Genomic DNA, 13,927 nt, shown 5'->3' on the forward strand with positions numbered 1-13,927 from the left:
GGTAGTCTATGTATATCTCTATTTTAAAACAGATGAAAAGTATCTTTCATTACTCTGTAGCCCTAGATTTAAGGAATTAAAGTGTTTGCTGTAATTTTGCTGGATAGTTACTATATGACAATTGGTATAATTTTCCCCAGATACATCTATATGTTAAAAACATCAAACTTTTCACCTTTTGATAAGCTCAGGTACTGATAATGATTCAATTGTGTTTCCTGCTTCTTCTTCAAGAAGTCCTTGACTTATGATCAGCATGGACTCCCAAATTTCAATAATAGGGCAAGGCACCATGTGAACAGACTTGATTTTATAACCATTTTTATGAAGATCGTAAAGTGAATCATCATAACTGTTAAGCAAGTCCATTTTCCTGAACACCATTTTTTTTTGTCAGAAACCAGGAAAAAAACATCCCTGAGGTAGATAGTCTTCATTCCTTCAGGAAGCTGTTACCTGTCTGCCTTAAAACAAAGAGTCACAACTTCCATTAAACATACATGCAAATGCATCAGCTTTTTCCTATTTCTTAAGACTCATATTAGCAAGAAATTAGAAATAGGAAGAGGAAAATATCTAAGGCTGCCTTAGACTGGAATGACATATCTGTACTTGACTTGAGGTATCAGATTTGGTTGGCTGATCAATCTTCAATTGCTAGCAAGTGAAGTGCAAGATGCAAATCTTATAATCATAGCTAATACTGATATGCCAAGTCCACATATCCTACTAGCTTATCTCTGGCCTAAAGAGACATTAAAATAAACTATTTCTACTTTAAAAGTCTTAATTTCCTGAAGGAGTTTCTTAGGTCAACCAGAAGTCTATAAAGCAAAATACAAGCTCCTTGTTTCCTAGCTACTGGTATCAAGAGACTTTTCTGCTTCCAATTTTGGAAGCAAGTGGTGATTTACATGCCTGCAAGATACTTTTCACTATCTCTCCTTAACATACATAGCAAGATATAAACCCTCCGAATTTCAGAACTCTTGTTATAATTTCATTGAAAATATAGCAGAGATCAAGTATTTTTTCTGACCTTTCTGACTTTCTCAAAAGTTACAGAGCTTCTATTTAGTCTAGATAAGATACACAATTTGTATTCACAGTATTTTTGCTATATAAATCTACTAGTTTAACAACAGTTAAGCTACCAATATGTACCTTTTAACAGGTAATTAGCTAATATTTTCAAAGAGCAATGGGTTCCCAAACTGACTTGAATGAGTTTAAGAGTTAACACTATGAAGAACCAAAAGGTTATGATTATCCGAAACAACTAATAAATCCGACTTTCAGAAATAACTCATATTATCTTGAATGTGAAATCTAATTCAAACTGGATGTTTGCTGTAATTCCCCCTTTTACGGAAGTTTTATTTACAGTTAAATACTAAATCATCCAATTTTTTATTCAGTATTCTTTTTATAAATTCATTCAACAGCTCCATCCAAGTCTAACCATTATGACTTCAGCGTTAGCAGTGGTGAAGGCTAAAGGACAAAAAAATGAGCAACAAAAATAAACTACCCCTATCTTCCAACTGCCATATCACCTGCCAGACTTAGGATGTAAACGCTGGGGTGCTGGTATACCTTAAGCAAATGTGTATATGTTTGAATGAGATGGAGATTTGTTTTAAAGCACTAGTTATTATAAAGTGAAATTGAAGGGCTGATTAGTTATTACAGTATTTCATTTTGTAAACTCTACTTGGTTGAATTAATAAAATAAGGGCTTTCCTATTTGAAATTCTTACAATTAACCAGATTTTAACTACCTGGAACTTTGATATGAAACTTCAGTAACCCGTTCCCCAATGCAGAGGAATGGCAAAAACCGTCTGGTAATCAGAATCTATCTTTATACTACTAAAACTCTTATAATTGTTTGTTTGTAACCTTCAAACGAGTGGGAGAGTATATCAGAGGGCAACAATTTTGAATCAACATACGAAAAATGGGCTAATTTACAGAATATGTCCAAAATCTGGAACCTATGACTTGCGTGGGATTGAAATTTGGCAAAGATGTGTCTACTTCACCGCTGTTGTGGTCACATGATTGTCATTTCTAACTCTCCCTTCCAGCTTCCTACAAGGAAGTTAATGGGGAAACTGGCAAGAAGTTGGCAGATGCTCCCATTCCCACTGTGTGTGTTTTGGTTTTTTTTGGGTTTTTTTGCCCATTTGGTCATTTTGTTTCTCTGTTTAGGTAAGGAAATATCTCTGAATTTATGACCCAATAGGTCATGAGTTGGCTAGTACTGTATGAAAGAGTAAATTAATTATTCGAGAGTAATATCTCTGGCACTCATCAGGCTTCTTTCTCAATGTTTAAAAAATGTTTCATAAAACATAAAAAACACCCTCCAACCCCATCATAATTTTCAAGGATGTCAAGAATGGCACTGCACAGGCTACAAAAACAAATTTTAGAAACCCAGAAATCTTAAGTAGCCAGTGCTTTATGTATGCATCTTATTATTATTATTATTATTATTATTATTATTATTATTATTATTATTATTATTATTATTATTATTATTAATGTATGCATCTTCCAGAAAAAGACAAATGAAAGCCAGGGGATTATATAGCATTTTAGGGAGCATGAGGGGAACAGCCTCAACAGCTTGCTTTCTAGTAGATAGCTGCTTTGAAATTGATTTATGTTTACCATGATTGCCATTATAAAGATTCCAACAATATGCACCCTACATGCTCTTGATTTGGTCTTTCCTTAACGTTCATTAATTTAAATTAAAAATTAATTCCATCTTGTGAGTAGTGAGAATTTTTTTAGTTTAAAATATCTACTAGTAAAACATGGGCTAGCTAGAAACAACATAATTAAAAATGATTATTCCCTTTGTGTTAAGGTTCTACGGATTCTTAAGGCCATTCTGAAATCCTGACAGCTGTGGGCACTAGGACTGTTTTTTTCAAATCTCAGTCAGTTTTTTTTATAAAAATAATTTTTATTGAATTTCCGAAAGTTAAAATACACAATACAAAAAAAGCACAATACACCAAAAAAAACAACAAAAAAACAACAAAAAAACAACAACACACACACACAAGCACATCAAAATTACATTACTCATAACAGCTTTTACCTACATCGGTATCTCTTATCCTATTTAACCTCTATATACAGATTCTACTTCTAAGTATCTCTATAAACCAACATAACATAACATAACAACAGAGTTGGAAGGGACCTTGGAGGCCTTCTAGTCCAATCCCCTGCCCAGGCAGGAAACCCTACACCATCTCAGACAGATGGTTATCCAACATTTTCTTAAAAATTTCCAGTGTTGGAGCATTCTCAACTTCTGCAGGCAAGTCGTTCCACTTATTAATTGTTCTAATTGTCAGGAAATTTCTCCTTAGTTCTAAGTTGCTTCTTTCTTTGATCAGTTTCCACCCATTGCTTCTTGTTCTACCCTCAGGTGCTTTGGAGAACAGCCCGACTCCCTCTTCTTTGTGGCAACCCCTGAGATATTGGAACACAGCTATCATGTCTCCCCTAGTCCTTCTTTTCATTAAACTTTTTCATTAAGCATTAAACATGCTTATTTAAATTATTTTAACCTCTATTCAGAATTCAGTCTCATGACAAAAATCTCTCTTAAGTTTTATGCTTACTCTCCACCCAGGAATATCATCTATTCCATATTCGACAGTACTCAGTATCTTCCCTCTCCTTCATTTCCATCGATAATCTGTCCATTTCTGCACATTCATATATATTTTTTATTATAATTTGATCCGATGGGATATCCGGATGTTTCCAATTCTGTGCTATCACAATTCTACTTGCCGTCAATAGGTGTAATATGATATATTGTATATTTCTTTCTATTTTCCCTTCCAAAATGCCCAATAGGAATAGTTCTGTTTTTTTCCCTATTTTCTGCCCTGTTATTTCATCCAACCAGATTTTTATCTTCCCCCAAAATTTCTTAATCTTAGGGCAAGTCCACCACATGTGATAGAACGTCCCTTGTTTGTGACCACATCTCCAACAATTTGGGGACCTATTTGGAAACATCCTGGCCAATCTCGCTGGTGGCAAATGCCATCTATAAAACATTTTGTACAGATTTTCTTTATAAGCAGCTGACATTGTTAGCCTGTAGTTTCTCTCCCATAATCTAACCCATTGATCCAGATAAATATTATGTCCAAACTTTCTTGCCCAACTGATCATTGTTTCTTTGACGGTTTCTTCTTCCATTTTGAATTTTAACAAAAAGTTATACATTTTGGTCATAATTTCCCCCCCCGGATCCTAGTAATATCTTATAAAGTTCCAATTGTTCTCTGTATATGCCAAATTGTTCCTTATCTTTTTTATATTTTGTTCTGATATGTAAGTATGGCCACCAATCTATTTTTATTCCTTGTTTTCTTAGATCCTGTTCTGACTTTAAGTTTCCAATTTCATGTAATAGATCTGAGTATCTTACTATTTTATTTAAGTCCAATACATTGGGATAGATTATGGCCTCCATCATTGATATCCAAACTGGAACTTTCATATAGTGATTTTTCTTTATAACATCCCAAATATTGATCAAAGCATTTCGCACTAGATGTCTCTGGAAGTATGTATGCGTCTTACTTTTCCCCTCCCAGAGGAATGCATGCCATCCCAATTGAAGGTCATGGCCTTTTGGTATTAAAATTCTCTTATTTCTCAATTGAATCCAATTTTTTAACCAAATTATTGCGGCTGCCTGATAATATAATTTCCAATCTGGTAGGCCGAAGCCTCCTTTGGTTCTGGAGTCCTGCATAAGTTTACGGTTTATTCGAGCTTTTTCCCCCCGCCAAATAAATTTACCTATCATTCTGTTTAAATATTCAAAAAACTATTTCCCTAGCCTAATTGGTATCGATTGAAATAGATATAACAATTTAGGTAATATATTCATCTTTATCTTAGTCAGTTTTTATTGTTTCAACATACCCTTCTTATGCCTAAGTGTAAGCAAAGAAATATAGTGCAACAACCTTTTTATTTCAGTGGTTGACCACAAGCAACACATTAAGTTCTCTTTGCTTACACACAACTTCTTTCCTACTATACAAAAAAATCTTTCTATGTTTTTGTAAAGAATATCCTCTTGAAGCAATAGCATTTATAGACTGCTTCACAGTGCTTTACAGCCCTCTCTAAGCAGTTTACAGTCAGCATATTGCCCCCAACAATCTGGGTCCTCATTTTACCCACTTTACTCAGAAGGATGGAAGGCTGAGTCAGCCTTGAGCTGATCAGGATCAAATGTCTTATAAAGAATTTTATATTTTAATTCCTTATAAATAAGCATATATGGATATGGAACCTCAATTTCATTTTACAAAGTAGGCAAAAATCAGGAATAAAAAACTTCTTTTTTCCTGTCCTCCTCACCCCAATTATGATAGCATTCCATTATTTTTTCCCAAAACTTACTCAGGCTCCTTGTATAGAGCCAGTGGCAGGTTCCAAATTTTTTAACAACAGGTTCTCTGCTGGGTGGGCGTGGCTGGGTATATGGGGCTGGGGGGTGTCATGTAACTGAGTGGACATGGCCAATTCTACGTCACTTGTGTGGGTGGTACCTGTATGGGAGAGGCATGGTTGGAGAGGGAATCCAGGGGTCTGGGGGGGGGGAAGAATGTGTGTGAAGAGAGAGAGAGAGAGGGAGAGAGAATGAATGAATGATTAAGTCAAGCTAGACTGGGAAAGCTGGCTGCAAGAGGGAGAGAAGCTGGGTAAGCTGTTTTTTGGGGCTTTTGGGTGTTTTTTGGGCCGTTTTCAGGTCTTTTGGGGGCCAATTTTGGCTGGAAAAAGGCCGGAAAAATGGGCAGGGGTGGGGCCAGATGATGGTCCGATTTGCCGGTTCTCTGAACCACGTAGAATCGGAACTACCAGTTTATGCGAACCGGTCCGAACTAGCAATGTCCCACCTCTGTATAAGAGCCCTTTTCAAAAATTATGACTGATGCAAACAGTGACTACATTTACATATGGCTTGTTGTAATCTTAGTCTGTATAACTCAGGAACAGGCCAGAGTCAATCTTGCAAAGAAGTTAAACAATAATGGCACTTGGCTAATTCCTGATTTGTTCTTTTTCATTTTAAGCAGATAGTCCTATTGATGTATCAGCCTAATGCCACAATTACAATTAGAAATCTGATCATTTGCCATGATTTCAAGCAGCAGTTTAATGTTAAATAATAGCTGCCTTCCTTCATCTTTTTAAAAAATAACTTAAAGCAAATGCGAATTTGGTTATTGCACTTTATCTACCATAGATTATATTTAAAAAATAATTACAATAACTATTTTTATTTATTATTTTGTCCTTTACATATATAGATCAATCAGAATTCTTTGCTTTGGGGGATTTGCAATATGTTTGATCACCAAATGACAACTGAGGGGGTTTCAGGCAGCAAGTTGCATATATCTGTTTTTTAGAATTAGCTATTAAAGGCAGCTAATAAAATACACATATTTAAAAAAAACCACAAGAAAATCCAGTAATGTTAAATAAACCTTAATTTTAATGTTTAATCCAATTATCTCTCCAGTGCCTGAAAAGTGAGCCCTTGCCAGCTCTGGCATCCCAAGAAGAGCTTTTCCATATTCCATATTCCACACCTAGATAAAGGTCCTCCTTTAAGTCAAGTTTAATTCCTGGTGATTTCATGGAAGTCTATGGAAACTATGGATGCAATTTTCCTTGAAGCACTACAGAGATGGTTTCCCATTGTCTTCATCGGCAATGTTTCTCAATTTCCCAGCCCAGCTTGCTACTCTGGTATTTTCTCATCTAAATACTAACCCATCCTGAACTTGCCTAGCTTCCAAGCCCAGACAAGGTTGCCTAAGGGCTACCTCCTTCTGAAACCTAGATAGGTTGGTAATGAGAGAAGATATTCTTCAAATAGTCAGATCCTAAGCTTCACAAAATGTTAAGGACTCTTGCCAAGACCAAATCTTGTACTGTATCCAATAAGCAAGGTAATCAGTGCAGATTTCTCTGTACAGACATGACGTGATACCTGTATCTTGCATCAGTGAGCAACTGAGATTTGTATCATTTGTGACTTCTGGACACCTAACAAGACCATGATTATAATAATCAAGATAGATGTAGCCAAGCACAAGGAACTGATTAATAGACTGCAATACCGGATGTAATTGTGCAAACACACTCCTTGCTAAAACTGTGAATCAGTGTCAGTGTGCACTCCACTCTCATGCTACAAACCTACTCTTTCAGGGAATCAACCCCCCCCCCCAATAAACAGGCTGAACATAAATCCTCATGCTCTGTTCTCTATTCCCCAACAGCACCTTTGTCTTCTTTGGATTTAACTTTAACTTATTCTCTTGCAGCCAGCCCATAATCAAATTTATTTGACAATATTTGAGAATACCAGACAATTCATTAGAATTTAATAGTTGGGGCTGATCCCCCACCCCCAACCGTGATCTGCTCGAGCAACTCTGTGTACATATTGAACATCATGAAAGCCCCCCTTTTTTTTCCAAACTGAAAATTTTAGAACACCGTTAAGTTACAATGAGCTAGAGAGAAACCATTTTAATTATAATTGCCAGAGATTAGTCAAAATGCACAATGGGAAACACAAAACACAATGAAATGGATAATACAAAATAACATAAATCATATAATAGATTTGACATAGTTAAAAAAAAAATTCGGACTGCCCACCCAAAAAACTGAGAAATGCTTGACTGTGCCCTTTGTCCACAAAAAGAACATTTGTGTTCCTTGCAATCATCAAAAGGTTAACAGATCCCTCTACTAAATCATAACTTAATATTATGTGCAAGGAAACAAGTTAGCATCATTTTGGTTTTTTTAAGTGTTATATTCCAACCACTCAATCAAACAATTAGAAATAGTTTTCTACTCTTAACCTCCTTTATTGGAGTAAAAATCTTTTTGTGATGTTGGAAAGTAATCTTGCTTCGACTATGTAGATTAGATAGTGTATATTCAATAACATCAAATACATTATTGCTTTGAAACTAGTTTATATTTTTATTTTATGCTCTCATAATTTGCTTTTGCCATTGTAGATGCTATTCTGCCCACAATCAGGAGTTCGATTCTCACTAGCTCAAGGTTGATTCAGCCTTTCATCCTTCCGAGGTGGGTAAAATGAGGACCCAGATTGTTGGGGGAAATATGCTGACTGTAAACCACTTAGAGAGGGCTGTAAAGCAGTATATAAGTCTAAGTGCTATTGCTATATGCATCTCTTGGGTTTCAGTGGCAATTCAACTGTATCAATTCATGCATACACAACACATGCAGACTTACAGGGCAGCTTTGGAAGCAGCTGTGCAAACTTTCTCAAAGATTTTATGCAGTTGCTTTTATGCTTTGAGGAGAGGGAGTATTGCTGGCAGTAACATACTGCAGTCCTTTGAGCTTGTGGGTTGGTTTCTGAATGTTTCATTACCGGGCTAGGTAACAACTTCAGTGGAGTCTGAACCTTCACTCTCATTCTACATTCGAGCTACAGATATTCACCACTACTGCACATAATTTTTTAATAAGCATTTCAACAGAATAATCTAAAACTTAATTTTCACTCTATTTCCAACAATCACATGTAGAACAAAAAATAACTTTCCTGGTAAAAAGTTAATATTGTATGCCCTAAGGTACATCACTCCCCTCCCCCCCCTGATTATTGAATTATAAATTGCAGTAAATTGGATTACTGCAATGCTCTCTACATGGGGCTGCCTTTGAGGTGCACCTGGAGGCTGCAGTTAGTCCAGAATGCGGCTGCGCGAGTAGTAATGGGAGCCGCTCGTGGCTCCCACGTAACACCACTGCTCTGTAGTCTGCACTGGCTTCCTGTGGTCTTTCGGGTGCGCTTCAAGATTTTGGTTACCTCCTTTAAAGCGCTCCATGGCTTAGGACCTGGGTACTTACGAGACCGCCTGCTGTTACCCTATGCCTCCCACCGACCCGTATGCTCTCATAGAGAGGGTCTCCTCAGGGTGCCGTCCACCAAACAGTGTCGGCTGGCGGCCCCCAGGGGTAGGGCCTTCTCTGTGGGAGCATCGATGCTCTGGAATGAACTCCCCCCTGGCCTACGTCAAGTGCCTGATCTTCGGACCTTCCGTCGTGAGCTAAAAACATACTTATTTATTCAAGCGGGACTGGCATAATAGTTTGATTTTAAATTGGGGTTTTATTAATATTCTTAAATATTTTAAATTTAATTGTAATTATTAGCCGTTTTTGTAATTTTGATATGTTTTAATTTGTTTTAATTGTACATATTTTGTATTTTATCTCCGGCTGTGCACCGCCCTGAGTCCTTCGGGAGAAGGGCGGTATAAAAATTCAATAAATAATAATAATAATAATAATAATAATAATAATAATAATAATAATAATAATAATAATAATAAATTTAATGTACCATGTACATTAAACTGATATGTGAGGAGTATATCCTGTTTTTTAAAATATTCTTTTTAAATCTTGAATTGTTTACAGTACCAACATGTTTATGCAACAAACGAAATGAATGTTACACTGCCAAATTTAACTTTAAAAAATAATAATAATAATACATCACCATAAGCTCTGGTTAATGGCGATGAAACCATCACGATACTTCCACTTTGAATGAGAAAAAAAAAAAGCATCAGCATTACAAGAAGTGGTTTCATCTGGGATGTACATATTAAAATACTAGCTGGACGCCGGTGCTTCGCTTTGAAACTATGTGCTGGGCCTTGATAAATTGACACTTACAGCCTGAAACTTAATGTAGAATGTGTAACTCCGTACATCAGAGTGTGTTAATATAACACAACTGGCAACTGGAACATAGGGAGAGGGGGAGTAGAATGTTCCAGCCTGCAGCATTCATCAGTATTCATCTGGCTAGCATCCTGTCAGTGTGTGAGAGAGTTGAGGGGTGTTCGGAAAGTGAAACAGTATTTGCTGTGTGAGCAAGAAGACAGGAAGGAGGCTGGGTGTGGCTTAGCTCAACTGTTCTGTAATAAAGCTGCTTGCTGTTGTGAAAATAAAACTGAAACTGAAAGTCCTCTCCTCTGCTTATGTTTTGCATTTGGAACAGATTTCTTTTGAGGTGAGAAAGGGGAGTAGAACTCCTTAGCATCAGAGCAGAGGTGGGCTTCAGCAGGTTCTGACCAGTTCTGGAGAACCGGTAGTAACAATTCTGACTGGCCCCACCCCCATCTATTCTCTGCCTCCTGAGTCCTAGCTGATCGGGAAGAAATGGGGATTTTGCAGTAACTTTCCCCTGGATTGGGGTGGGGAATGGAGATTTTACAGTATCCTTCCCCTGCCACCCCCACCAAGCCATGCCATGCCCACCCACCACCCATGCCATGCCCACCAAGCCGCACCCACAGAACCGGTAGTAAAAAAAAATTGAAACCCACCACTATCAGAGCGTGTTAATAATAATATAGGAAATACTAATGCTCTGGTGGTCATTTCAAAAAATCTATATGCTTAGCAACCAAATAAAATATGCACTGACAAATATCTATTTATCTGTAGTTTTAATGATGGCACTATTTCACTAAATATATAGTAATGCTAGGTAGGTCTGAAAGATAACAAAATAAAAGAAAGCAAATTTCAAAGTAAAAACCAGGGGTGAAATGCTCCCGGTTTGGACCACATTGGCCGATCCGGTAGCAATGGCAGTGGGTGGTTTGGAGAACTGGTAGCAAAAATCCATCTCCCCCACCACCCATGCCCAGCTGAGCCATGCGATCATCAGAGCCTTTTTTAACTTTTAAAAGCATTTTTTACAACCTATTCGGCCAAACAAGTTATAAAAAAATACTTTTAAAAGGTTGACGATCCCAGCTGAGTTGCCTGATTGTCAGAGCCTTTTTTTTTACTTTTAAAAGCATTTTTTACAACCTCTTCAGCCAAATAGGTTGTAAAAAAATACTTTTGAAAGTAAAAAAAAAAGATTGCGCACCACAGCTGATCACCCCCCACACGCACTGTTCTTCTTACCGCAAGCCTCCTTTTGGCATGCACTGTGTGCGTGCAACTTGCATTTGATGCGTGATGCGCACTGCGCATGTGCGCGCAGAGCACTTACCCAGCCAGCGAACCAGTAGTAAACCGGTTAAGATTTCACCACTGGTGAAAACCTTAATAACTAAATACTTTGAAAAGAATGAATGTGCTTTATCACTTGCCTGTAGATATTACAACTCTGAGCAGCTGCATTAACAAACCATAGAGAAGCTCCGATAATGCGAAGCAGTTTGGTGTGATAGTTAAGGCACCAGGCAAGAAAGCAGGAAATTTTTTCTACTCCTACCTCAGGCATGAAAACCAGCTGGATGATTTTGGGCCAGTCAATCTCTCTCAGCCCAATTAACCTCACAGGTGTGTTGTTGTGAAAAAAACAGGAGAAGGAAGGAGCATTAGGCATGTTCACCACTTTGATTATTATTTATAATTATTTATAAACATAATAAAGGCGGCATAAAATATATTTATATTTTTAAAAATAAATTTTGTGCGTGTCTGTGTGTGCAGTAATGTTATGTAAAAATCCATAAAATCTGAAAAGAAAAGAAAAAATTACAGAACTGTATTAGCCCAAATTCATACCATGTGAAATTCAAGTCTTAGGCAAAAAGCAAATGCATGCATTCATATGCCATTAACTCAAAAGATGATCAAATAGCCTAACCTGCCTCATAGGGTTGTTGTTGTGGCAGAATTATTAGGTATGTTAAATGTATGTCATGACGGACGACTTCCGGTGTCCAGTGGCAACGGACGTCTGGAAGGCTTCTCCTGCCTCCAGCGCCCGAATCCGGCCGCCGCCGAGGCCCTCAGGGGCCAGGTGTTCCGAAAAGGACACCTGCCGCACGGACGGCTCGCCAGGGGTCTCCCAGCCGACATACAGGACTGTGGGGACCGATGCTGGCGCGTCCTAGGCTTGGCGGGGTTTGGAGGCCACAGGCCGCGGCCATTATTTTGGTCGTCGCCTGGGCCGCTGTGCCCGGTGACACCGGGGCATTGGATTTATAACTGCAGCAGCCTGGTGGTGAACAGGGAACGGAGAAGAATTGAGGAGGAGAAGGGAAGGGAATATCGGTAAATGTGAGTGGAGTGCTCCGGAGTGCGGGGGGGTTTTTTTCTCCCCTGCGGTTGGAAGGAGCACGAGTTATTCTGGAGAGAGGAGAACTTAAAATAAGAAGATTACCGGTTTTGTGGAGCTCTGGAGAGAAGAGGTGATGGAGAAATTTAGGAGGGAAGGTTTGAGGCCCCTCCTTCTGGGGAACAGTGGTGGCGTCCAGCTTCCGCCTTCACTATGAGAATTTTGATGACATCACTTCCCTTCGGCTTCCTGGTTGACTAACTGTACTCTGGACTCGTTGCTCCTGTGAGTGCCCCCTGGTGGATCCGGAGGAAATTACAAGGATACTGTGCCTGCCTGAGGATTTTGTATTTTTTTTTTCCTTAATGGCAAAAGGTCAGAGACCAACTGCTGGAGAGATGGAGAATTTTGGAAAAGTTATCTAATATGGACAAGAAATTGGATGAAATAAGAGCAGAAATTGTGACTATCCAAAAGGATTTAAAGGATACTCAACAAGTTTCAGCAGAAAACAAGCAGAAAGTGGAAGGTTTGGAGGGTGAGATGCGGGCAGTGCAGAAAAGAGAGGAGACGACAGGCAATGCTGTGCTTGGACTACAGATGGATAAAATGTCTTATTTCCTTAGGTTTCAAAATTTGGAAGAAGTGGACCAAGAAGACTTGAGAGATGTTGTGACTAAATTGTTGGGAGAATTTCTTGGGAGAGGTGTTGATTTCATGAATTGGGATGTGGATCGAGTTTATAGAGTTAATTTGCAATATGCACACACGCATGCAGTTCCCAGAGAGGTTCATGTCAAATTTGTGAGAAGAGAGACGAGAGATGAAATTCTTAGAAAACATAGGAGTGGGGCACTGATTTACAGGGGCAGGGAGATAGCCATTCTGAGGCAGATTCCCAGACAGGTACGTGAAAAAGAAAGAAATATTATTTTTGTCAAGCAAATTGTACCAGAAGGAGTGGGCTTCAGATGGCTGATGCCAGAGGGATTGATGATTTTCCGGGAGGGCATTACGAAAAAATCAGTACAATTATGGAGGCTACGGCCTATGTGGAGGAACACAAAGCCCTCCTGGAATCAGATGACCCAGGAATTGAAGAAGGGGAGGTTATAGATCATGGGGCGGAAGCGGCTGCCGCTGTTGCGGCCCTGGAGTTGGGTCAGGGTGAACCCAGAGTTCTGAGATCCAAAACTAGGAAGTGATAAAGATATTTGGGATTGTGTTGGTTTTCCTTATTCTCTTTTGTACGATATTCTGTTTATTCTTGACCCTTCTTTATTACGATTTAAAATTTGTAAACTTAGCTACTTCGTGTCACCTGCTTGCCATATGGCTGTTGTATGTGTTAAAAAATTTGAGTAAAATTCTTATTTTAGATAAGAAAAATGAAAATTTACCATACCTGATATGTATTTGTATAAACCTTTTTTGACTAATAAAAACTTTTTGAATATTCAAATGTATGTCATGACTATAACCATGTTGCTTGTATTTTTACGATTTATATTGTTCTGCTTGTTTCCTAATATGATTTGATTGCTTATTAGTAATCTATGACTATCACTAAGTGTTGTATCTTATGATTACCTTTCTTCGTGATGGCGAACCTATGGCACATGTGCCAGAGGTGGCATGCAGAGCCCTCTCTGTGGGCACACGTGTCGTCACCAGCTGTTCTTCTGGTTTCCGGCGCACACATGCATGCTGGCCAGCTGATCTTCCCACATGCCAGAGCCTGGAAACCCGAAGATCAGCTGG

At 38.4% G+C, this 13,927-nt stretch overlaps 1 protein-coding gene across 4 annotated transcripts in view; it reads right to left on the bottom strand.

Moving 5' to 3' along the window:
* Window positions 1-13,927, bottom strand: part of PKP4 (plakophilin 4) — a 150,602-nt gene that overhangs the window by 97,551 nt on the left and 39,124 nt on the right. The window contains exon 1 of one of the 4 annotated variants that reach the window (XM_058192255.1): window positions 176-326. The exons of the other annotated variants lie outside the window; for them this stretch is intronic. The gene's annotated coding sequence lies outside the window, so the exon portion shown is untranslated. Of the gene's footprint in view, window positions 1-175; window positions 327-13,927 lie in introns of those variants that run through there. 4 annotated transcript variants of the gene reach the window in all.

This window comes from Ahaetulla prasina, chromosome 1, assembly GCF_028640845.1.
Source record: "Ahaetulla prasina isolate Xishuangbanna chromosome 1, ASM2864084v1, whole genome shotgun sequence".
Classification (NCBI taxonomy): Eukaryota; Metazoa; Chordata; class Lepidosauria; order Squamata; family Colubridae; genus Ahaetulla; species Ahaetulla prasina.